We start from the raw sequence: 24,174 nt of genomic DNA, 5'->3' as shown, positions 1-24,174 counted from the left end.
AATATGTAATGTCAATATTATAATAATATAGTTAATTATAAATATTTAAATAAATATATAAGTATATGCTGTATTTTTATCTATTTAATTTATATAAGATTTTGGAATAATATTTAATATATATTTTAATTAATAAATATTTCTGTTACAGATTTGGACGCCCACGTGGTCATAAGCGGAGTAAGTAACCCGCGAGGCCAAGTACCAGCCGCCGAACGCGACGACGGCGACAGCGGGGAAAGGGTTGGAGGACGAGTCGATCTTTACCAGCAACTCCGGACTCCTACGGTAAGGTGTGGCTCCTCTGTCAATTATTGATTTCTAAACAAGGAGAAACTTTGTTTCTCTATTTTATTTATACTGAATTTTTATTTATTGTTTATTAAAGGCCTTTATCATTTATATTTTCTAATTTATAACAAATTTTTATTATTAATTTACTACAATTTATTATTTTCGAATTTAAATTTTTTGAAAATATAATATAATTTTTGTTGTTGACAGTCACTGACGCCGCACCTTTACCCCGTACGTCACAGCGGTCCAGGCACTCTCCCACCGACTGGCTGTTTTGCTGAATATAAAAATTTTTAAGATAATGTCACTTATCTTTTTATTAAAAATTTTTGTTACTATGGAAAGTATTTTATTTAATCTAATTTAAGGGATTTGTTAATTAAATGTGTTTTACTATTAATTTCTTCTATTAAAAGAATGTTTTAAGTAATTAATAAAATGTTACAAAAACAGTCGATGCGACAAGACCCTCGACTTGTTTACGAGTTTCGTCTTCAGAGTAAGTGAGCGACGGTTTGTGTCCCGATTTTTATGAAAACCTAAATATCTCCCCTGTTTCTAATTATTTTTAGATGGGGTTTTCACCTACGGATAGCCAAGTAAATTCCCTATATATTGCAAATTTTTTCGAGGGACCTCACCGCTTTACTTTTAAAGCTGTAGGCCTCCGAAGTCAGACGATGTATTCCCAAAAATGGAAAAAGTCGAATAACTCAGTCAATTTTTTAAAAAATGTAAATTTTTATTTTGTCAAATTTAATACTATGGAGTCACCGACCTTACAGTGAAAACACTATTCGTCTAGCTATCCTAGTTTGTCTGGAATTTTAATTTGTCACTTTTAGGTCAAAATTGGTTTTTAATTTATATTGCCGAAAATACTGTTTAAAAAATTTTGAAATTTTAGAGTAATCTAGGGAACACTTCTGGCTATCAGAATAAATTTTTAAAACTATATGTCGCCGCTTTAGATTTTGCGCCGCACGCGGTTTTGTCCGGAAATGTGACGTTAATGTTACCTTTTTTGTTTTTCCGGCTTAAATAACTAATAACTACACAATTTAAAAATATGAAAAAATTACTAAAGCTACACTAGAGTCTCTACAATGTATTTGAAATGTTTTTAGAATTTTTTACACACTTAAAGTCACTTATTTTATTGTTTGAAGTTTGTACACTTTGTTCGTCACTGAAAATTTTCTTATTTTCTTAATAACTTTTCTATTTATAGTCCGATTTTCAAAATTTTTTCACCAACGTGTTCCTGACACTTCCGCGCAACTTTTGGTATATCACTTTTGAAATTTGGAGCACTTTTTACCACTTTTTAGATTTTTCTCGACTTAGAATTGTCGGAGCGGGTGCGGAGCGGTCTTGAACGACTTGGGACGCGTGCGTGCGCTTCGGAGCGTGAAACGCGACTGGGTTAGGTTAGGTTAGGTTAGGTTAGGTTAGGTTAGGTTAGGTTAGGTTAGGTTAGGTTCTGCCGGCCGTAGTCAAGGCTATGGTAGGTAGTGAGAGGGCCTGGGCGGCGGTGGTCTCTTTCTGTGAGGTTGTCATCTCGCGGAAGGAGACTGCCGAAAGGGGGAGGGAAAATGATCCCTCCTCGGCGCCGATGCGCCGACGTAGGCTGGGTCGTAGGCAGCGGGCTTATGCCCGCCGAATGCCTCCCCAGTGAGAGGAGCCTGCGGGTGTCGGAGGGGTAATCCGATGCCCGATGATCCAGGCAAATGGAGAGCTGCAGGCCTTACGTTCTGGCAGGCAGTTCTTGGAGAAGGAAGGGGGGTGTGGGTGGGGCCCACCTCTCCTACCGAAGGCGGAGTCCCCTTTTAGGGGCTCGTGCGTAGTGAACGGATGAATGGCAGGCCGTCCCCGTTACACTAGCTTACGCACTGCGCCGAGAACGTCGAGGTGGTTTTAGTGGGTAAAAATCCCACATACCCCGACCGGGTTCCCCCTCGGTCGGAAGTCTTTCAGAAGATTTCCCCTCGTTACCAAAAAAAAAAAAAAAAAAAAAAAATAAAAAAAAAAAAAAAAAAAAAAAAAAAAAAAAGGTTAGGTTAGGTTTTTTTTTTTTTTTTTTTTTTTTTTTTTTTTTTTTTTTTTTTTTTTTATTCTGCACCTCCAACATGGTCGGAGTCTGTGTTTTCTGTTTCTTTCATACTTCGATCGTTTATAAGGGCCTTCCATTCTACATACTAGATCTTTCTTTCACGCTTCCCTTTCATTACCTAAGGTGAGTACCTACTATCTATTTCTTAACTAGGTTATTTCTATTTTCTTTTCAGGGATAGTACACAGGTGGACGGGGTTCTTTATTTCAATTTTGTTTTCTTTCTTCATTACACATTTTTTACATTTACTTCTTTCAGGATTACATTTGCGTTACTGCTATGTTTTCTTTCTATTTTTACTTATTTAGTTACATTTCATTAAGCCTAAATCTTATATCCTTATTATTTTACATTACTATTACTATTATTTTACATTACTATTACTATTATTTTACATTACTATTACTTCCTAACTAGTGTATATAAACTATAATTACTATTACAAGTTCTTATTTCTATTTTCTACTAACTTAATATAACTATTTAATTAGTAGACCTTATTCTAACATATTATTTTATTAATCTTATTTTAAATACTGGTACCCTATATTTATCAAAATATATTTGCAGTATTTTTTACTATCTTTAATATTATTTTCTTATATTTATTTTCATTCTTATTTAATACATTAGTTGACTTGTTTTTATTCATCAGTTTATATTTATTTGTGCCAAAAGTTTGTAGGATTTTATTCGGACTGGTGTTTGCTGCCACTGCGTTTGCCTGTACATCTTTAGCAATACGCGATTGCCGAGCGGGCTATTTCGTCCCACCTTTTCCTGATTGGGCAGTCGCTGCTGAAAGCGTTGTGGGTTGTTACGCCCAGTTTCGCCTTCAGACAGTTCCTGCACTCAGGTTGGGCTCCCGTAGCCCACTCTGGGCATTTTGCTCGTAGATGAGGGCCACCGCAGTGGCTGCATACATCGGCTTGCTCTTTACAGAATCGCTTTGAGTGCCCGTAGCCGAGGCACCTCGAGCATTGGACCAGCGGAGTCTGGTCCTCCGCCCTGACTCTCTGGAGGTCTATGTGAACTGCTCCGAGGGTTGTGACCCTACTCCAGAGAGCCGGCGAGGTGCTGACGACCACGTGCACTGTCAGCGGATTTCTTGTTTTCTTTCGATATTTTACTTCAATTCTGTCTTCTTCACCCTTTAGGTCCCGGAAGAGGTCCCGATTCTGGTTTCGGAGGGCCTTGGCGATATCTTCGTCTGTGTTTATCGCCAGGACTCCTCTAAGGATCAATAGCGGATCCCTATTCCTGACCTCCTCGACTGTGAGCCCTACCCCTTCTCTCTGAAGCCTTTGTTTCACCTTCTCTCTTTCCTCCAGGGTGCCGAACCCCATGACCACCTTTTGGTCCTTGGCCTTTCTTACCCGTTCGACTTTTACCCAGCCTTCCTTAGCGTCTACAGTGCTCCTTATTTTGTTGAGGACGTCTTCTCCTGTGTCCTTCAGGTCTTTAGACGTTACGACCACTGAGTGGAGAGCCTTCTGAGTCAATCGGGGTTGAGGGGCCGCCGCGGCAGCCCCCGCGTAGCTGCCAACGGCTGCCACCTCCTCCCGGTATCCCTTCAGTTGCTCTTTGAGGGCCCTTATGTTCTCGTTGTTCTCCCTCAGCAGTCGCGAATTCTCTTCTAGTCTCTTGTCAGCCGTATCCGTTTTGGTTTCTGTTGTCCTAGGCGTGGGTTTTTCGGCTCCTGTCTTCTTTAGGCCCTTTATGGCCTCGATGTGCTCCTTCATCAGAAGACTGTGATCTTCGAGCCTCTTGATCAACGCTGTTTGTTGGGCTGGGTTTGTTTGGGGAGCCAAGCTGGCGTCAGTTTGGGCGACTGGGGCGGTTGTCTTTGCTCTCAGCTCATCCAGCTCATCCTGCTTAATGAGGTTTTCCTCTTCTCCCTCCCTCACAAGCTCATAGAGCTTCTGAACGGCTTGGAGGATACCCTCTTTAAGCTCAGTCTTCAGGTTCCTGGATAAGCCGATTAGCTTAGTCGCCGACATCTTGGCAGACCTAGCTTCTTGTGCCCTGTTCACGCTCTTCTCGCCCGGCGATAAGTCCTTCGGAGGTGGCTCCGGTTTTCTTACCGCCGACGTCGAAGCAGCCGCTGTCTTAGGGCTAATCAAGGTCCTGCTTAGACCCGGGAGGGCCCTGCCTATCTCCCATTCGTCGATACTTTTGCGGACCGTTGATTTTGCCGGCTTTGTTGTGGGTTCGGCACTCGTACTCTTTTTCGGCGGTGTACGTGAGGTGAGCATGTTGGAGGTGGTGTCAATATATAAAGAAAATTTGTAAAAGTTTTATATAATCTTAAAAACTTAAAACTAATTTTAACCTAACTATAACCTAATAAAAACAATGTACCAGGTCACCTGGTTTGTACAATGGGACACAGCCCACAAATCTTAATGCTAAATTTCCAAAAAATTTTTTGGAGTCCTAGAATCGAGGATCCGGCCGTCGATGGCTTCTCGTGACTCGCCCTCTCCTCCTCTTTAAAAAGAGCCCAAACTCGGATGGGCTGGGTCCAAGGGATTCAAAGTTATAAAAGTGGGAATTTTTTGGGAAAGGAAGGGAATTGTGTCGGGCCCAATCGTTGGAGCGAATGATGCTCTTTCAAATGAACCCAAACACGGGGTTGTTTGGGCAAGGGATACAGGAGTTAGGTTGAGGGGGGGTGAGGTAAAAATTTTTGGGGGGGGAAAGGAAAACTGTTGGGCCCAATCGCTAGAGCTCGTCGCGCCCTTTGCGATGAACCCAAACTCGGGGGTGCTGGGATTAAGGGTTAGGGAGTTAGGGTGAGGGGGGGTGAGGTAAATTTTTTGCGGGGGAGGAGGGGGAGGGGGGGGAAGGTTTCGTGGGGAGGCTATTGGTGAGGTCAAAAAATTTTTTATAATTGGGAGGGTGGATGAGGGGGTTGGCTAGTAGTTGGCGTCCTACTGTTTATATTATATGTATATATATACTATTCTGAATCTACTTTGTTATTGTCAATTTAATTTTTATAATTTTTATATGTACAAAAAATTTTGTCTGTCTGTCTGTTGTTGTCAATAATATATAATGTCAAAATTATAATAATATAATTAATTATAATATTTAGATAAATATATAAGTATATGCTGTATTTTTATTTATTTAATTTATATAAGATTTTGGAATAATATTTAATATATATTTTAATTAATAAATATTTATGTTACAGATTTGGACGCCCACGTGGTCTTAAGCGGAGTGAATAACCCGCGATGCCAAATACCAGCCGCCGAACGCGACGACGGCGACAGCGGGGAAAGGGTTGGAGGACGAGTCGAGCTTGCCAGCAACTCCGGACTCCTATGGTAAAGGTATGGCTCCTCTGTCAATTATTAATTTCTAAACAAGGACAACTTTGTTTCTCTATTTTATTAATGCTAAAAATTTTTATTTATTATTTATTAAAGGCCTTTATCATTTATATTTTCTAATTTATAACAAATTTTTATTATTAATATACTACAATTTAATATTTTCGAATTTAAATTTTTTAAAAATATAATATAATTTTTGTTGTGGACAGTCACTGACGCCGCACCTTTACCCCGTACGTCACAGCGGTCCAGGCACTCTCCCACCGACTGGCTGTTTTACTGAATATAAAAATTTTGAAGATACTGTCCCTTATCTTATTATTAAAAATTTTTGTTACTATGGAAAGTATTTTATTTAATCTAATTTAAGGGATTTATTAATTAAATGTGTTTTACTATTAATTTCTTCTGTTAAAAAGATGTTTTAAATACTTATTAAAATGTTACAAAAACAGTCGATGCGACAAGACCCTCGACTTGTTTACGAGTTTCGTCTTCAGAGTAAGTGAGCGACGGTTTGTGTCCCGATTTTTATGAAAACCTAAATATTTCCCTTGTTTATAAATATTTTTAAACGGGGTTTTCACCTACGGTTAGCCAAGTAAATTCCCTATATATTGCAAATTTTTTCGAGGGACCTCACCGCTTTACTTTAAAAGCTGTAGGCCTCCGAAGTCAGACGATGTATTCCCAAAAATGGAAAAAGTCGAATAACTCTGTCAAATTTTTAAAAATGTAAATTTTTTATTTTGTCAAATTTAATAGTATGGAGTCACCGACCCTATAGTGAAAACTCTATACATCTAGGTATCCTAGTTTGTCTGTAATTTTAATTAATCACTTTTTGGTCAAAATTGGTTTTTAATTTATATTGTCGAAAATACTCTTTAGAAAATTCTGAAATTTTAGTCTAATCTAGGGAACACTACTGGCTATCAAAATAAATTTTTTAAACTATATGTCGCCGCTCTAGTTTTTGCGCCGCACGCGGTTTTGTCCAGAAAAATGGTGTTTTGGTTACCTTTTTGGTTTTTCCGGCTTAAATAACTAATAACTACACAATTTAAAAATATGAAAAAATTAATAAAGCTACACTAGAGTCTCTACTATGTATTTGAAATGTTTTTAGAATTTTTTACACACTTAAAGTCACTTATTTTATTGTTTGAAGTTTGTACACTTTGTTCGTCACTGAAAATTTTCTTATTTTCTTAATAACTTTTCTATTTATAGTCCGATTTTCAAAATTTTTTCACCAACGTGTTCCTGACACTTCCGCGCAACTTTTGGTATATCACTTTTGAAATTTGGAGCACTTTTTACCACTTTTTAGATTTTTCTCGACTTAGAATTGTCGGAGCGGGTGCGGAGCGGTCTTGAACGACTTGGGACGCGTGCGTGCGCTTCGGAGCGTGAAACGCGACTGGGTTAGGTTAGGTTAGGTTAGGTTAGGTTAGGTTAGGTTAGGTTAGGTTAGGTTAGGTTAGGTTAGGTTAGGTTAGGTTAGGTTAGGTTAGGTTAGGTTAGGTTAGGTTAGGTTAGGTTAGGTTAGGTTAGGTTAGGTTAGGTTAGGTTAGGTTAGGTTAGGTTAGGTTAGGTTAGGTTAGGTTAGGTTAGGTTAGGTTAGGTTAGGTTAGGTTAGGTTAGGTTAGGTTAGGTTAGGTTAGGTTAGGTTAGGTTAGGTTAGGTTAGGTTAGGTTAGGTTAGGTTAGGTTAGGTTAGGTTAGGTTTTTTTTTTTTTTTTTTTTTTTTTTTTTTTTTTTTTTTTTTTTAAAGGCACCCGCCATCGCAGGGTGTTATTGCCCTCGGGTCTTTCTTGCATGGCAAGAATTTTGATATTTATTTATTTACCAACAGTACAGATTTTCTTAAAACTACTTAAAATTTATTACATTGCTTTGTACTGTGGCCTTGCCGATGGCTCGGTCGCACACTATAAAAACCATTCCAAAATTATCAATGCAATTCAATTCAATAAATAATTAAAACCATAAAATAATTAAAATTCAAAATAAAATAAAAAAATAAAATAAAATAATTAAAATAATTACAATAAGATTTTAAAACCGGATTAAAATTGAATACATTGGAATAAAATTGAATTAAATAATTTGAAATTAAAATATAAAATTGAAATAAATAATTTAAAATTAAATATAAAATTGAATAATTTAAAATTTTGAATAAATAATTACATTCTTAATAAAATTGAATTTGAATAATTTAAAACAATAAATAGTTAAAATGGTAAAAATTTACAATAAAATTAGAATTGAATTTGAATGGTTAAAATATACATATATTGTGCAGCATCCTCCTTTTATCTTGTTCTATTTCTTTCATTTGCGACTTTTACAACTTTAAGGCAGAACCGCTCCAGATGCGGCCTGGAGTGTTTGTCAGCTATCAATTCAGCTATGGTTGTTTCAGTTAGTTTTTTCCCAGTACTTATTTCCAGGTCGCATCTGTCACGGTCATGCCTCGGACACTCGAATAGGAGGTGCTGCACCGTCTCTGCGACCTCTGGGTCGCACACACATGAGTCGCTATCTTTAAGCTTGAACTTATATAAATATGCCGCGAATCCTCCATGCCCCGTCAGCACTTGCGCCCACCCAGACGTCCTGTCGAGGCACCTCATGGTCCGATAAGCGCACCATGCATCAGGGAAGAACATGCGGGTGACCTCCGCTGTGGCTCCTTCGGTGTACCTACTGTTCCAGCGCCGGACCGCGCCCTCTCTCAGTCGTCGTTTGACATATGAGATTGGACACCTGTCATAGGCCGGGGCGACCCTAGCCTTGGCCGCTAGCCTGGCCAATTCGTCGGCGCGCTCGTTGCCGGGTATCCCGACGTGAGCCTTCACCCAAAAGAACCGGAGGGTTTTACCCCTCCCCTGCAACTCCCTAATATTCTTCCGAATATGGGTAGCGAGGGGATGGCGCGTGTCCGGGTTCCGGATCAAGTCCAGCGAAGAACGGGAGTCGCTTAGCACCGCCGCGCTGGCGAAGTTCCTCTCGACAACCAGGTCCGTAGCCCTGGCTATCGCTAGCAACTCCGCCTGAAAGACGGTGCACATCGGCTCCAGCCTCAACCGTCTCGTCCGGACCTCGACCCCATCCCGCCAATAAGTGTACGCTGCCCCGACCCCGTCATCAGACTTACTACCGTCAGTGTAAATCAGATGCTCGGGAAGGTGTAGCTGGGCTACATGTTCGGGGAGCATACCTTCCAGACATACGTAATCTACGTCCGGCTCACTGGCAGGGTGAGGAGCCTCGGTAAAGGCCACACGCTCCTCCAGTTCGCGGGAGTCCAGCTCGTCGATCGGGCGTCCCCGTTTGCTCTCGAACAATCGGGCCGCCTCCCAGACCCGGAGGTCAAGCGGGAGGAGCCCGGCCAGCGTGAGCGCTGCGTTGAGCGACACCGTCCGATGTGACCTAGCAATCTTCTGTGCAAATCCCCTCTGGACGGTAGCAAAGGACCTTTGCACAGAGATCTTTTCGGCGGCCTTCGCCCAGGAGCTCGCGCCGTACAGTATCGTCGGTTCGACGACCGCGAAATATATCGTCCTGATGATCTCCGAGCACAAGCCCCATTCCACCCGAGCCATCGTCGACAGTTTCCTATACAGGTCCGTTGCCTTACGACAAGCGTAGGCAACGTGACTGTTAAAGGTTAGTTTACTGTCGACGATGACCCCGAGGATCTTGAGCTCGTTCACCATCGAAATGTCAACCCCGCCCAGCTGCACAACCGGAGTGTCGTACTTAAGCTTGCGCGTGACTACCATCGCCTGAGTCTTTTCGGCGGAAAAGCGCAGCTTATTCACGACACCCCAGTCCCGCGCAACAGCCAGGGCGGCATTGGCATCCCGCTGGATCTCGAGTGCAGTATGCCCGGAGAACACCAACACGATATCGTCCGCGAACGCCTGCACGTACGCGCCCAGCCCATCCAGGCTGTCCAGGAGGGGGTCCAGCAGCATGTTCCAAAACAGAGGTCCACCTATAGAGCCTTGCACACAGCCCTTGGTCTGCGCCTTCCGCACAGTCCTTCCCGCGTAGTGCACGGCAACGCTTCGGTCCCGGAAGTAATCCTCGACAAGACGCCTCAAGTTTACGGGGATACCTTTCTCTATCATTCTGCACTTTATGGCCGGCCACCACGCGTTGTCGAACGCTCCCTCAATGTCGAGAGAGACCATGAGAGCGGTCTCTTTCCTGGAAAGAACACCTCTAACGTGCTGCATCAGGTCATACAGCGTATCCTCCGTGCTCCGCTGCGGTGTGAAGCCATACTGCCTTGCATTGGACTTGGGCAAGACGTGCCATCGGATTCGACGACACAGAATTTTCTCAAAGATCTTGCCCAAGATGGAAAGGAGTCCAATGGGGCGGTACGACTTTGCGCGGGCATAGTCTGGACGCGCTGGTTTCCTGAGCACCACGACAGAAGCCCCCTTCCACGGCGCTGGAAAGCACGCCAGGTCAAGACACCGGTTCAGGATGGTAATGAACAACTGTTCGCTCGCGCATATGGCGTGCCAGCATATGTCGCTGGTGAACCCATCCTGACCCGGCGCCTTTTTAGGGTTGAAGCTGCGCAGAGTCCGAACCAACTCTCCCCTGGTGATCTGGGGGTCGTCGGTGTCATCAGGTAGGCGCATGCCAACCAGGTCCGCTCGGCTTCGGATGACGGCGTGGACTTCAGAGTCTGTACCGTCATCGTCATCGGCGAAGAATGTCCTGGCTAGCAGCGCGGCCGACTGGTCCGGGCTCTGCACAACTCCTCCCTCCACGAGGAGCTGGTCCTCGCGGTGACCCGCCGCTCTTCTCAGCACCCGGTAGATCCCATCCCACATAGACTCCCGCTCTTGCATCGAGGTAAATGCCTTCCATCCCTCCGTTTGGGCGCTGACAACCCTCCGTTCATACTCCGCCTTAGCGATCAGGTACTCGTCAACCACACATTCTCTGCGACGCGGTGCCGCACATCGAACCCGGCGGCGTTTCGTGTTTACTTCGCGCCGCAGCCTTTCAAGCTCATCGTTCCACCAAGGAAAGCGTTTCTTTATTTTAGGGGGTTTGTGGGGAGGGATAGACTTTTTGCTCGCCTCCTCCACGCATTCTATGTATCTGGTTACCGCCTCTTCCAACTGGTTTCGGTCGGTAACCAGACTAACGGCCTCCGGGGTTAGTCCCCGCTCGGCCAACCCACTACGCATTTCCTCGGCGAAACGACCCCATTCAGCCTTCCGGGTATTGAAACGTCGGGTAGTCCACCTAGCGTTTCCCCCCGGCGGAACCTTGAGACCCAGGACTACACGTATCGTTCTGTGATCCGAGTTGGTCACGGAGTCGTCCACCCTCCATTCGCGGACGCTTCTCAACAACCCGTGGGTGCAGACGGTGACATCGACATGACTCGTGTACCTCCTGCCCCCCCGGATCGTATCGAAGGTGGGGACGACTCCTTTGTTCAATACGTGCAGCTCCAGGTCATCAAAGAACCCCCGAAGGGTTTCGCCTCTGGCGTCCTCCCCGACGCTCCCCCACCACGGACTCCATGCATTCCAATCGCCGCCCACAAGGACCCTGTTGGTGCCGACCTTCCCCAGGAAGTCTCGCACTTGCGCCAGGTATGGTTCGATGTCCTCCGTGCCTTCAAGGTAGACAGAGACGACCGCTACGGTCCAATCTCCCGCCTTAAGGACGACAGCCACGATGTTCTCAGTGATTATCTGGGGGTTCACATGAACCTCCAGGTCCTCACGGAAGACCATGACTGCCGCCTTGACGGGTTTGGTCCTGGCGTCCTCTCTCTGCACTACCCTGACGCCACGGAAGCTACCGACCCTCCCCTCTGAGCCGACGTAAGGTTCCTGGATTAAGGCGACTCCAACACCATCCCTGTGCGCGTCCATGACCAGTTCCTGCGTCGCCAGACGGGCACGCTGGAGGTTGGCTTGGAAGACCACAAAGCTTCCCTTACACTCTGGTACAGCTGCGGTGCCCTCAGCAGTAGCTCACCGAAGAACGCGCGATACCGTCCCACTTCCGCCGGATAGGGCAGTCTCCGCTGAACGCATTGTGGCCCGCCTCCTGGAACCCAGCCCGGTCGCAGTTCCTGCAGACGGGGGGCCTCCCATCCACTCGGGAAGGACACTTCGTTCGGTCGTGCCCCCCCCCGCAGTGGCTGCAAAGGTCCACCGTCTCCTTACAGTTTCTGCGGCCGTGGCCATAGCCCAGGCAGCGGGTACACTGCACCAGCGGCGACTGGTCCTCGGCAGTCAGGCCCTGTATGTCGATGTAGATGGTCCCCGCCTCGGTCAGCTTGCGCCAAACCTGAGGGGAGACCTGTAACACCACATGGACCTGGTGAGGGTTCCGCGCCTTCCTACGGTAAACTTCCTTGACCCTAAAGTGCGCCGGATCCAGGTCCCGCCACAACTTCTGATTCTGACATTTTAAGGACTCTATAATGTCAGCCTCAGTGTTGTAGCCGAACACATTCCGGACTATCACTCTCGGGTCTCGGTTCGCCGCGGGCTCGAGTTTGAGACCAGCCTGGGACTTGAGTCGACTTTGGGTCTTCTCCAGCCCCGGCCGATCCCCGCAGCTGATCACGATCTTTCCGTCCCTTATTTTCCTGACTCTTTCGATTTGGATCCCCGTCCTACGCGCATCGAGGGCCTCTCTTACTTTACCTATCACGCTATCGCTCGTATCCTTGGGGATGGTGGAGGACACGATCAGGTTAGGTTAGGTTAGGTTAGGTTAGGTTAGGTTAGGTTAGGTTAGGTTAGGTTAGGTTAGGTTAGGTTAGGTTAGGTTAGGTTAGGTTAGGTTAGGTTAGGTTAGGTTAGGTTAGGTTAGGTTAGGTTAGGTTAGGTTAGGTTAGGTTAGGTTAGGTTAGGTTAGGTTAGGTTAGGTTAGGTTAGGTTAGGTTAGGTTAGGTTAGGTTAGGTTAGGTTAGGTTAGGTTAGGTTAGGTTAGGTTAGGTTAGGTTAGGTTAGGTTAGGTTAGGTTGGGGGCGATACCGGTTCCTCCACGTTGGTGCCCCTGGGCAACGTCTGGGTGCGCCGCCCCGCCCTTTACACGGGGTGAGGTACTCAAACGGCCGAACACCGGTCTATCTCTGTCTTTCTTTCTGTCTATAGTTTACTCTTGTTTTTGTTTTGTTTATTTTATTTATTCTATCTTTCACCGTCTTTTCTTCACTATCTTTCTTTTATATATATTCTAATGCGTGATGTATGTATGTGGATGGGCAGGCTTTTACGGCCCCTAATCCCCGGAGTGTGGTGCCCGTCCTTGGGATGGATGGCGAGCGGGTGGCTCGTCCCGAGGGCACTAGGTTCGGTCCTACCTTAAAGGGCCAAAACATGAATGGCGCTTGCAAAAGAAAAACTACCCCAGGAGGGTCCCAGTCTTGATGAGGCTGGGGAATCCCTCACCGGCACGCCGGTCTGCCCCACGTATTCTGGGGGGGGCAACAAACGCCAAGGGGGTCCTTCTTCAAAGGACCTCCTAAGACGAGGTGCAGTGGGCACGGACTTAAGCACGAACAACGGACTTGATTTGCCTAATGATAGGGTTTTGGTGGTTAGGCTGGAGAGAACTGAGGTGGGAACTTCGAGGACGACGCGTTCTAAAGAGCGTCAGCCCTCCGAACCCAGGAACGTATCCAGCAGTAGGAGCGTGGCACGCAGTGCTCGCTCGACGAGTGGCCAGGGAGGCTCGGACACGGACCCGGTATCTATGGAGACGTGTTCCGAGCTTGATATTCCCGCTCCGGTCCGCAAGAGACCGTTGAGACTATCATCGGGAGGTAGCTCGTCGGGCAGAGGCCCGAAAGTTGCGGCCACCACTTCGGCTAAGCGTGGCAGAGGACGGCCCCCGACTACGGGGATGTACGTCGGCCTAGCCAAAGCGAAGGAGGAGCTCAACCGGCAGAAGCGCGAAGCGTTCCTGCTGGACTCGGAGGAGGAGGTGATGAGGTCGGCACGTAGGGTGGAGGTAGCGATACCCGCCCTTAAGACACTGCCGGCCTCGTCCCTAGGAGCTGAGGTAGACAAGGCGCTCGAGGCAATTTTAGATGTCGCCCGGAAATCGCGCAATCTAAAGGGTGGTTGTATCCGAGCCCTCAAATCGTCTACACAGCTGCTGAAGGACGCAACGGAGGTTCTTCTGAAACGAAGTTCTAGCGAGGAGAACGAGCTTCTTCGTAAGCGACTTAGGGAGGAGCAGGAAAAGAATTCCCTGCTCCAAATCGAGCTGCAGGCGTTGAGGGAGGGTCAGGCCCGCCTTCGGGCGGACATGGACCAATTGGCCACTGCCCCCACTCAAAGACAGAAGGAGCAGATGATTGAGGAGCTTCGCGCCAAAATGATGCTTGACATCGGGAGCATGATGGACGCGAAGCTCCAGGGCATCGAAGATCGGCTCCTGCCGAAGCAACGCCTTCGACCGCCCCTAGCCTCTGACAAGGGCCCAGTTCCAGCGTCAGGGGCTGCGGCAGAGCCCGAGCGTTGTGATCAGCGACCAGGAGGGAAAAAGAAGACAGGAGCTTCCAAAAAGGTTTCCCAGAAGCCGGTGGCGACTAAAGAGCCGCGTTTCTTGCCCCCGGCACCTGCGTCAATGACTGAAGGGTGGACGGAGGTAGTTAAGAAAAAGAAGGTCCCGAGCGCTAGTGCTGGTCCGGTTGCCGTTCCTAGAGGGGGACAGAGCAACGGTCGGACCGCACCTAAGCCGAAAGCCCAACAGGCGCAAACGGGGCAACAAAAGAAAAAGAGGAGGGGGAAACGGCGGAAGCGGACGCTTAAGGAGTCCAAGACGCCGGCGGTAGTTCTGACGTTGCCGCGAGACACTGCCAGGACGTATGAGGACGTTCTCAAGACAGCGCGGGCGGGACTTGACCTGGCGGAGCTAGGTCTGCCGATGGGTCTCGTCTGCCGAAGGACGGTCACCGGGGCCCGGATGTTTGAGCTCCCGGAGGGTGCAGGTGAGGCCAAAGCGGACCTCCTAGCACGGAAACTCCGGGAGCTGGTCCCTGATGTCAAAGTCGCCCGGCCCGTGAAGTGCGCGGAATTGCGAGTCTCCGGGCTGGACGACTCAGTGTCGAAGGAGGACGTCCTTGCAGCGATTGTCCGGCTAGGCAACTGCTCCGCCGAGCAGGTGAAGGTGGGCCCTATACGCTTCCGCGGAGTGTTTAGCACGGGGGCAGCGTGGGTGCGATGCCCGGTCGCGGCGGCTAAGTGCCTCGTCGAAGCCGGTCGGCTGTTAGTCGGCTGGAGCTCGGCACGAGTGCAGCCGCTGGAACCGCGCCCAATGCGTTGCTTCCGGTGTTTAGAGGTAGGACACGCCGGCCTCAGATGTCCGTCAACCACCGACCGCAGCCGTTTGTGCTTTCGTTGCGGCGGTGAGGGGCACGTGGCTGAGGCGTGTTCGTCGGACGCAAGGTGTCCAATTTGTGCGGAGGCGGGTGTTGCAGCTGACCATATGGTCGGCAGCAAGAAATGCCACCCACCAAAAAGTCGCAAGGGCAAGGGGCCCGAAAAATCCTCAGCCCCGCCCCGCCAAAAATCTGCCGTGCCTGAGGTGCTTTCAATGGACGTGTAATGGCCTGCACGTCCATCAACTTTCTTCAGGCGAACCTGAATCACTCCCCTGGTCCGCAGGATCTTTGCCTGCAGGCCATGGCGGAGTGGTCCATCGAGGCGGCAGTGCTCTGTGAGCCGTACTTCGTCCCTGATCGTCCGAATTGGGTGACGGATACGGATCGGTCCGTGGCGGTGGTCGTCTCATCGGGTGTGCGCTCCTCTCCTCTTGCCGTTGTCGGTAGGGGGAAGGGTATGTCGCTGCTCGGTGGGGCGATCTCGTACTGGTGGGCGTCTATCTCGCCCCGAGGAAGCCCGTCGCAGAGGTTGAAAAACTTCTCGACGAGGTCGGGGCGGAAGTGAGACGTGCGTCGCCGAGGCAAGTCATTGTTCTCGGCGACTTCAATGCCCACAGTACGGCGTGGCAGTCGCGCGTCACGGACTCTCGCGGAGAGGTGGTAGAGGAGTGGGCCACAGCGTTCGGCCTGTCACTTCTCAACCGGGGCAATGCCGTTACGTGCGTACGACCGCAGGGTGAGTCCATAGTGGACTTATCGTTCGCTACTCCCGCGGTCGCAACGCGAGTTCGTAACTGGCGAGTCCTAGTTGAGGAGGAGACGCTGTCGGACCACTCCTTTATCAGGTTCGAGTTGGCTCCACAAGGGGGCTCTTCGTTTCGCCGTCGCGCCGCCGGGAGCACGTCTGCGTTCCCGCGGTGGTCTCTGACCAAGCTGGAGAGAGACATGGCGGTGGAGGCGTCGATCGTCCAGGCCTGGACCATGCGAGTCGATCAGCCCGTTGAGGTGGATGAGGAGGCGCGCAAGTTCCGCCGGTCCCTATGGCGGATCTGCGATGCGTCGATGCCCCGCGTCACGCAACGCCCTCCCAGACGCCAGGTGTATTGGTGGACGCCGGAGATCGCGCAGTTACGCTCAGTCTGCGTGGTGGCGAGACGCCGGTACACCCGACAACGGAGGCAGCATCCTCGCAACGAGGCCGATGAAAGTCGGCTTCGCGACGCCTACAAGGAAGCGAAGAGCGAGCTTCGGCACGCTATTTGCAGGTCCAAAGAGTCGGCCCGCGAGGAGTTACTCGCGCGTCTAGATGGAGATCCGTGGGGGCGTCCGTATCTCGGTGCTCGGAACAAGATCCGAGCCCAGACGGCCCCGGTCACGGAGAGTCTAGAGCCGGAGTTTCTGCGAAGCGTCGTGTGCGCCTTGTTCCCCATGGAGGCCGCACACACGATGCCAGCGGACACTTCACGCGAGCCGGCCCGGTCGGAGGTCATTCCGGCCGTCTCTCTGGAGGAGCTTGAGAGGTCTCTGTCGCCGCTGAAGGCCAAACAAACCGCCCCCGGACCGGACGGCGTCCCCGGACGCGTCCTGGCCCTGGCCCTGGGCGAGTTGGCCGAGTGGTACTTGGAGATCCTCAATCAGTGTTTGAGAACGGGTCGCTTTCCATCGTCTTGGAAAGAGGGGAGACTCGTTCTACTCCAGAAGGGAGGACGACCTGCAGACTCGCCGTCTGCGTACCGTCCGATAGTGCTGCTAGACGACGCGGGGAAGCTCTTCGAGCGGATCCTCGCGACTCGTGTCGTCCGACACATCAGCAGCACGGGGCCCGATCTGGCTCAGTCCCAGTATGGTTTTCGGGGTGGAAGGTCTACCATAGACGCCATCCTGAAACTGAGGAGTCTCGCAGATGATGCCGTGTCTAGGGGCGGAGTTGCGTTGGCGGTGTCCCTCGACATCACCAACGCGTTCAACTCGCTACCCTTTGGCGTCATCGAAGAGGCCCTCAGGTACCATGGTCTGCCGGATTACATTCGGCGGACCATCGGGTCCTACCTCCGCGGACGGGAGATCTCGTTCGTGGGGGGCGACGGTAGGTTGCATCGTCACGAGGTGCGCTGCGGTGTTCCGCAGGGGTCGGTCCTCGGGCCTCTCCTGTGGAACTTGGGGTACGATTTCGTGCTCCGCGGCGCCCTCCCGACCGGGCTGAGCGTCGTCTGCTACGCGGACGACACGCTCGTGTTAGCCCGAGGCGATGACCTGGCAGAGGCGAAGGCGCGTGCCGAGGCGGGAGCCGCCTTGATAGTACGGCGCATCCAGATGCTCGGGCTGAGGGTGGGCCTGGAGAAGACAGAGGCCCTCCTGTTTCACGGCCCTCGAGCAGGACCTCCGACGGACGCCAGCATCAACATCTGCGGCGTCCGCGTCGAGCTCAGTCCCCGGATGAATATCTGGGGCTGACTCTGGACGGAAGGTGGAACTTCCGAGAGCATTTTCGCGGGTTAGTCCCGAAATTACTCGGGACGGCGAACGCACTCGGAAGACTTCTGCCGAATCTCGGTGGTCCGAGCGCGACATGTCGGCGCCTGTACACCGGCGTGTTGCGTTCGATGGCGCTGTACGGAGCTCCAGTGTGGGCCGGTGCCCTCACGAGGCCGAACGTGGCTGCGCTGCACAGAGTGCAGCGCGTCATGGCTGTGAGGGTGGTACGGGGATACTGCACTGTCTCCCACGAGGCGGCTTGCGTGCTCGCTGGAACGCCTCCCTGGGACTTGGTCGCCCAGGTTCTGGCGGAGGTTTACCAGCAGCGCGCTCGAGCTCGATCCCGAGGTACGAGTCCGGACCGGGATCGGGCGGCGGTGGTGGAGGGTTGGCGGCGCTCCGCGCTCGCGTTGATCTTCCGTCGATGGAGGCGGCGGCTCTCTGAGCCAGTGGCCGGGTTGCGCACCGTGGAGGCGATTCGTCCGCTCCTCAAGGAGTGGGTGGACCGTCGACACGGTTCCTTGACCTTCCGGTTGGTGCAGATCCTCTCGGGGCATGGCAGCTTCGGGCGGTATCTGTGCCACATAGCCGGGAGAGAGCCGACGGCGGCGTGTCACCATTGCAGTTGCATGGATGATACGCCCGACCATACTTTGGCGGAGTGTCCAGCGTGGGCGACGGAGCGTCGTCAACTCACCACCGTGGTTGGCGTGGATCTCTCGTTGCCGGCAGTAGTTCAGGCTATGGTCGGTAGCGAAAGGGCCTGGGCGGCGGTGGTCTGTTTCTGTGAGGTGGTCATCTCGCAGAAGGAGGCCGCCGAACGAGTGAGGGAGGACAATCCCTCCTCGGCGCCCATGCGCCGACGAAGGCTGGGTCGAAGGCAGCGGGCCTACGCCCGCGAAATGCCTCCCCAGTGAGCGGAGCCTCCGGGCGTCGGTGGGGAACCGGCGTCCGGGTAACATAGGCCCGGGTAGCGAGCGGCGTGTTTGGCGTTCCCGACACGCTGCTCTGGAGACGGAAGGGAGGTGAGGGTGGAGCCCACCGTTATCCCTGTCCGAAGGCGCAGTCCTCGAGACTCGTGCGTAGTGAGCGGAAGTATGGCAGGCCGTTCCCGCTCACTAGCTTACGCACCGCGCAGAGAACGCCGGGGGGTTTTAGTGGGTGGAAATCCCACACGCCCCGGTCGCGTTTCCCCGCGGCCGGAAGTCTTTCAGAAGATTTCCCCTCGATAAAAAAAAAAAAAAAAAAAAAAAAAAAAAAAAAAGGTTAGGTTAGGTTAGGTTTTTTTTTTTTTTTTTTTTTTTTTTAAAGGCACCCGCCATCGCAGGGTGTTATTGCCCTCGGGTCTTTCTTGCATGGCAAGAATTTTAATATTTATTATTTACCACAGTACAGATTTTCTTAAAACTACTTAAAATTAATTACATTTTTGTACTGTGGCCTTGCCGATGGCTCGGTCGCACAATATAAAACCATTCACATATAAATAACAATTCAATTCAATAAATAATTAAAACCATAAAATAATTAAAATTCAGAATAAAAATAAGATAAAATAAAATAATTACAATAAAATTTTAAAAACTGGATTAAAATTGACATTGGAATAAAATTAAAATGAAATAAATAATTAAATTGAAATATAAAATTGAATTATAATGATTTAAAATGAAAATAAATAATTAAATTAAAATAAAATTGGAATTGAATAATTAAAACAATAAATACAATTAAAATGTTAAAACAAATTACAAAATTGGAATTGAATATAGAATGGTTAAAAATTACATACTATGTGCAGCATCCTCCTGTCTACTAGTTTTGTTTCTCTCATTTGCTGCTTTTACAACTTTGAGGCAGAACCGCTCCAGATGCGGCCTGGAGTGTTTATCCGCTATTATACTAGCGATTGATGTTCATTAAGCTTTTTCCTGTACTTAATTCCAGGTCGCATCTGTCACGGTCATGCCTCGGGCACTCGAATAGGAGGTGCTGCACCGTCTCTGCGACCTCTGGGTCGCACACACATGAGTCGCTATCTTTAAGCTTAAACTTATATAAATATGCCGCGAATCCTCCATGCCCCGTCAGCACTTGCGCCCACCCAGACGTCCTGTCGAGGCACCTCATGGTCCGATAAGCGCACCATGCATCAGGGAAGAACATGCGGGTGACCTCCGCTGTGGCTCCTTCGGTGTACCTGCTGTTCCAGCGCCGGACCGCGCCCTCTCTCAGTCGTCGTTTGACATATGAGATTGGACACCTGTCATAGGCCGGGGCGACCCTAGCCTTGGCCGCTAGCCTGGCCAATTCGTCGGCGCGCTCGTTGCCGGGTATCCCGACGTGAGCCTTCACCCAAAAGAACCGGAGGGTTTTACCCCTCCCCTGCAACTCCCTAATATTCTTCCGAATATGGGTAGCGAGGGGATGGCGCGTGTCCGGGTTCCGGATCAAGTCCAGCGAAGAACGGGAGTCGCTTAGCACCGCCGCGCTGGCGAAGTTCCTCTCGACAACCAGGTCCGTAGCCCTGGCTATCGCGAGCAGCTCCGCCTGAAAGACGGTGCACATCGGCTCCAGCCTCAACCGTCTCGTCCGGACCTCGACCCCATCCCGCCAATAAGTGTACGCTGCCCCGACCCCGTCATCAGACTTACTACCGTCAGTGTAAATCAGATGCTCGGGAAGGTGTAGCTGGGCTACATGTTCGGGGAGCATACCTTCCAGACATACGTAATCTACGTCCGGCTCACTGGCAGGGTGAGGAGCCTCGGTAAAGGCCACACGCTCCTCCAGTTCGCGGGAGTCCAGCTCGTCGATCGGGCGTCCCCGTTTGCTCTCGAACAATCGGGCCGCCTCCCAGACCCGGAGGTCAAGCGGGAGGAGCCCGGCCAGCGTGAGCGCTGCGTTGAGCGACACCGTACGATGTGACCTAGCAATCTTCTGTGCAAATCCCCTCTGGACGGTAGCAAAGGACCTTTGCACAGAGATCTTTTCGGCGGCCTTCGCCCAGGAGCTCGCGCCGTACAGGATCGTCGGTTCGACGACCGCGAAATATATCGTCCTGATGATCTCCGAGCACAAGCCCCATTCCACCCGAGCCATCGTCGACAGTTTCCTATACAGGTCCGTTGCCTTACGACAAGCGTAGGCAACGTGACTGTTAAAGGTTAGTTTACTGTCGACGATGACCCGAGGATCTTGAGCTCGTTCACCATCGAAATGTCAACCCCGCCCAGCTGCACAACCGGAGCGTCGTACTTAAGCTTGCGCGTGACTACCATCGCCTGAGTCTTTTCGGCGGAAAAGCGCAGCTTATTTACGACACCCCAGTCCCGCGCAACAGCCAGGGCGGCATTGGCATCCCGCTGGATCTCGAGTGCAGTATGCCCGGAGAACACCAACACGATATCGTCCGCGAACGCCTGCACGTACGCGCCCAGCCCATCAGGCTGTCCAGGAGGGGGTCCAGCAGCATGTTCCAAAACAGAGGTCCACCTATAGAGCCTTGGACACAGCCTTTGGTCTGCGCCTTCCGCACAGTCCTTCCCGCGTAGTGCACAGCAACGCTTCGGTCCCGGAAGTAATCCTCGACAAGACGCCTTAGGTTTACGGGGATACCTTTCTCTATCATTCTGCACTTTATGGCCGGCCACCACGCGTTGTCGAACGCTCCCTCAATGTCGAGAGAGACCATGAGAGCGGTCTCTTTCCTGGAAAGAACACCCCTAACGTGCTGCATCAGGTCATACAGCGTGTCCTCCGTGCTCCGCTGCGGTGTGAAGCCATACTGCCTTGCATTGGACTTGGGCAAGACGTGCCATCGGATTCGACGACACAGAATTTCTCAAAGATCTTGCCCAAGATGGAAAGGAGTCCAATGGGGCGGTACGACTTTGCGCGGGCATAGTCTGGACGCGCTGGTTTCCTGAGCACCACGACAGAAGCCTCCTTCCACGGCGCTGGAAAGCACGCCAGGTCAAGACACCGGTTCAGGATGGTAATGAACAACTGTTCGCTCGCGCATATGGCGTGCCAGCATATGTCGCTGGTGAACCCATCCTGACCCGGCGCCTTTTTAGGGTTGAAGCTGCGCAGAGTCCGAACCAACTCTCCCCTGGTGATCTGGGGGTCGTCGGTGTCATCAGGTAGGCGCATGCCAACCAGGTCCGCTCGGCTTCGGATGACGGCGTGGACTTCGGAGTCTGTACCGTCATCGTCATCGGCGAAGAATGTCCTGGCTAGCAGCGCGGCCGACTGGTCCGGGCTCTGCACAACTCCGCCCTCCACGAGGAGCTGGTCCTCGCGGTGACCCGCCGCTCTTCTAAGCACCCGGTAGATCCCATCCCACATAGACTCCCGCTCTTGCATCGAGGTAAATGCCTTCCATCCCTCCGTTTGGGCGCTGACAACCCTCCGTTCATACTCCGCCTTAGCGATCAGGTACTCGTCAACCACACATTCTCTGCGACGCGGTGCCGCACATCGAACCCGGCGGCGTTTCGTGTTTAGGTTAGGTTAGGTTAGGTTAGGTTAGGTTAGGTTAGGTTAGGTTAGGTTAGGTTAGGTTAGGTTAGGTTAGGTTAGGTTAGGTTAGGTTAGGTTAGGTTAGGTTAGGTTAGGTTAGGTTAGGTTAGGTTAGGTTAGGTTAGGTTAGGTTAGGTTAGGTTAGGTTAGGTTAGGTTAGGTTAGGTTAGGTTAGGTTAGGTTAGGTTAGGTTAGGTTAGGTTAGGTTAGGTTAGGTTAGGTTAGGTTAGGTTAGGTTAGGTTAGGTTAGGTTAGTTAGGTTAGGTTAGGTTAGGTTAGGTTAGGTTAGGTTAGGTTAGGTTAGGTTAGGTTAGGTTAGGTAGGTTTTTTTTTTTTTTTTTTTTTTTTTTTTTTTTTTTTAAAGGCACCCGCCATCGCAGGGTGTTATTGCCCTCGGGTCTTTCTTGCATGGCAAGAATTTTAATATTTTATTGAAAAACCAACAGTACAGATTATCTTAAAACTACTTAAATTTATTACATTGCTTTGTACTGTGGCCTTACCGATGGCTCGGTCGCACACTATAAAAACCATTCCAAAATTATCAATACAATTCAATTCAATAAATAATTAAAACCATAAAATAATTAAAATTCTGAATAAAATAAAAATAAAATAAAATAAAAATAAAATAATTACAATAAAATTTTAAAACTGGATTAAAATTGACATTGGGATAAAATTGAATAAATAATTTAAAATTAAAATATAAAATTGAATTACAATAATTTAAAATTAAAATAAATAATTACATTTTTAAAATAAAATTGAAATTGAATAAGTTAAAACAATAAGTAGTTAAAATGGTAAAACAAATTTCAATAATTGGAATTGAATAATAGAATGGTTAAAATTACGTACTATGTGCAGCATCCTCCTGTTTATCTAGTTTTGTTTCTTTCATTTGCGAGTTTTACAACTTTAAGGCAGAACCGCTCCAGATGCGGCCTGGAGTGTTTGTCAGCTATCAATTCAGCTATGGTTGTTTCAGTTAGTTTTTTCCCAGTACTTAATTCCAGGTCGCATCTGTCACGGTCATGCCTCGGACACTCGAATAGGAGGTGCTGCACCGTCTCTGCGACCTCTGGGTCGCACACACATGAGTCGCTATCTTTGAGCTTAAACTTATATAAATATGCCGCGAATCCTCCATGCCCCGTCAGCACTTGCGCCCACCCAGACGTCCTGTCGAGGCACCTCATGGTCCGATATGCGCACCATGCATCAGGGAGGTTAGGTTAGGTTAGGTTAGGTTAGGTTAGGTTAGGTTAGGTTAGGTTAGGTTAGGTTAGGTTAGGTTAGGTTAGGTTAGGTTAGGTTAGGTTAGGTTAGGTTAGGTTAGGTTAGGTTAGGTTAGGTTAGGTTAGGTTAGGTTAGGTTAGGTTAGGTTAGGTTAGGTTAGGTTAGGTTAGGTTAGGTTAGGTTGGTTAGGTTAGGTTAGGTTAGGTTAGGTTAGGTTAGGTTAGGTTAGGTAGGTTAGGTTAGGGTAGGTTAGGTTAGGTTTTTTTTTTTTTTTTTTTTTTTTTTTTTTTTTTTTTATAAGCTAACTTCACGCCACGGATGGTGCGTGCCATTTTATATCTAAATCTAGTTCTCAGCCATTCCAGTTCTCTCAAGTATTCCTCTCGCACTTTTATTCCTCATTCCTGTTCTTCTTTCATCCATCATCAATCATTCGATGGGTGGGATTCCCATTACAAAATATCCTAACTATTACTTATATTCTAGGCGGGTAAATAAGTTTTTCAGAAAACTATAGTTTTTTCTTTGTACAAAAAAGAAAATTCTTACATCTAGTTATTCTATAGATTATAGTCTGACATTTCAATTCTTATATCTAGTTCTTACAGTACAAAGTTATATTTTAATCTAACACGGATATAAAAATACAATGGGTAAAAGTAATACAGACAAAATTCTTAAAGTGATAAAAGTGCAAGAGTAAAAGTAAAAAACTAACATAATAAAAGACATAATAAAAGTAGTAAACATAATAAAAACATCTAATTATTCTGTAC

Source organism: Danaus plexippus (assembly GCF_018135715.1).
Source record: "Danaus plexippus chromosome 13 unlocalized genomic scaffold, MEX_DaPlex mxdp_40, whole genome shotgun sequence".
Taxonomy (NCBI): Eukaryota; Metazoa; Arthropoda; class Insecta; order Lepidoptera; family Nymphalidae; genus Danaus; species Danaus plexippus.
Note: the sequence above shows the minus strand (reverse complement) of the source record.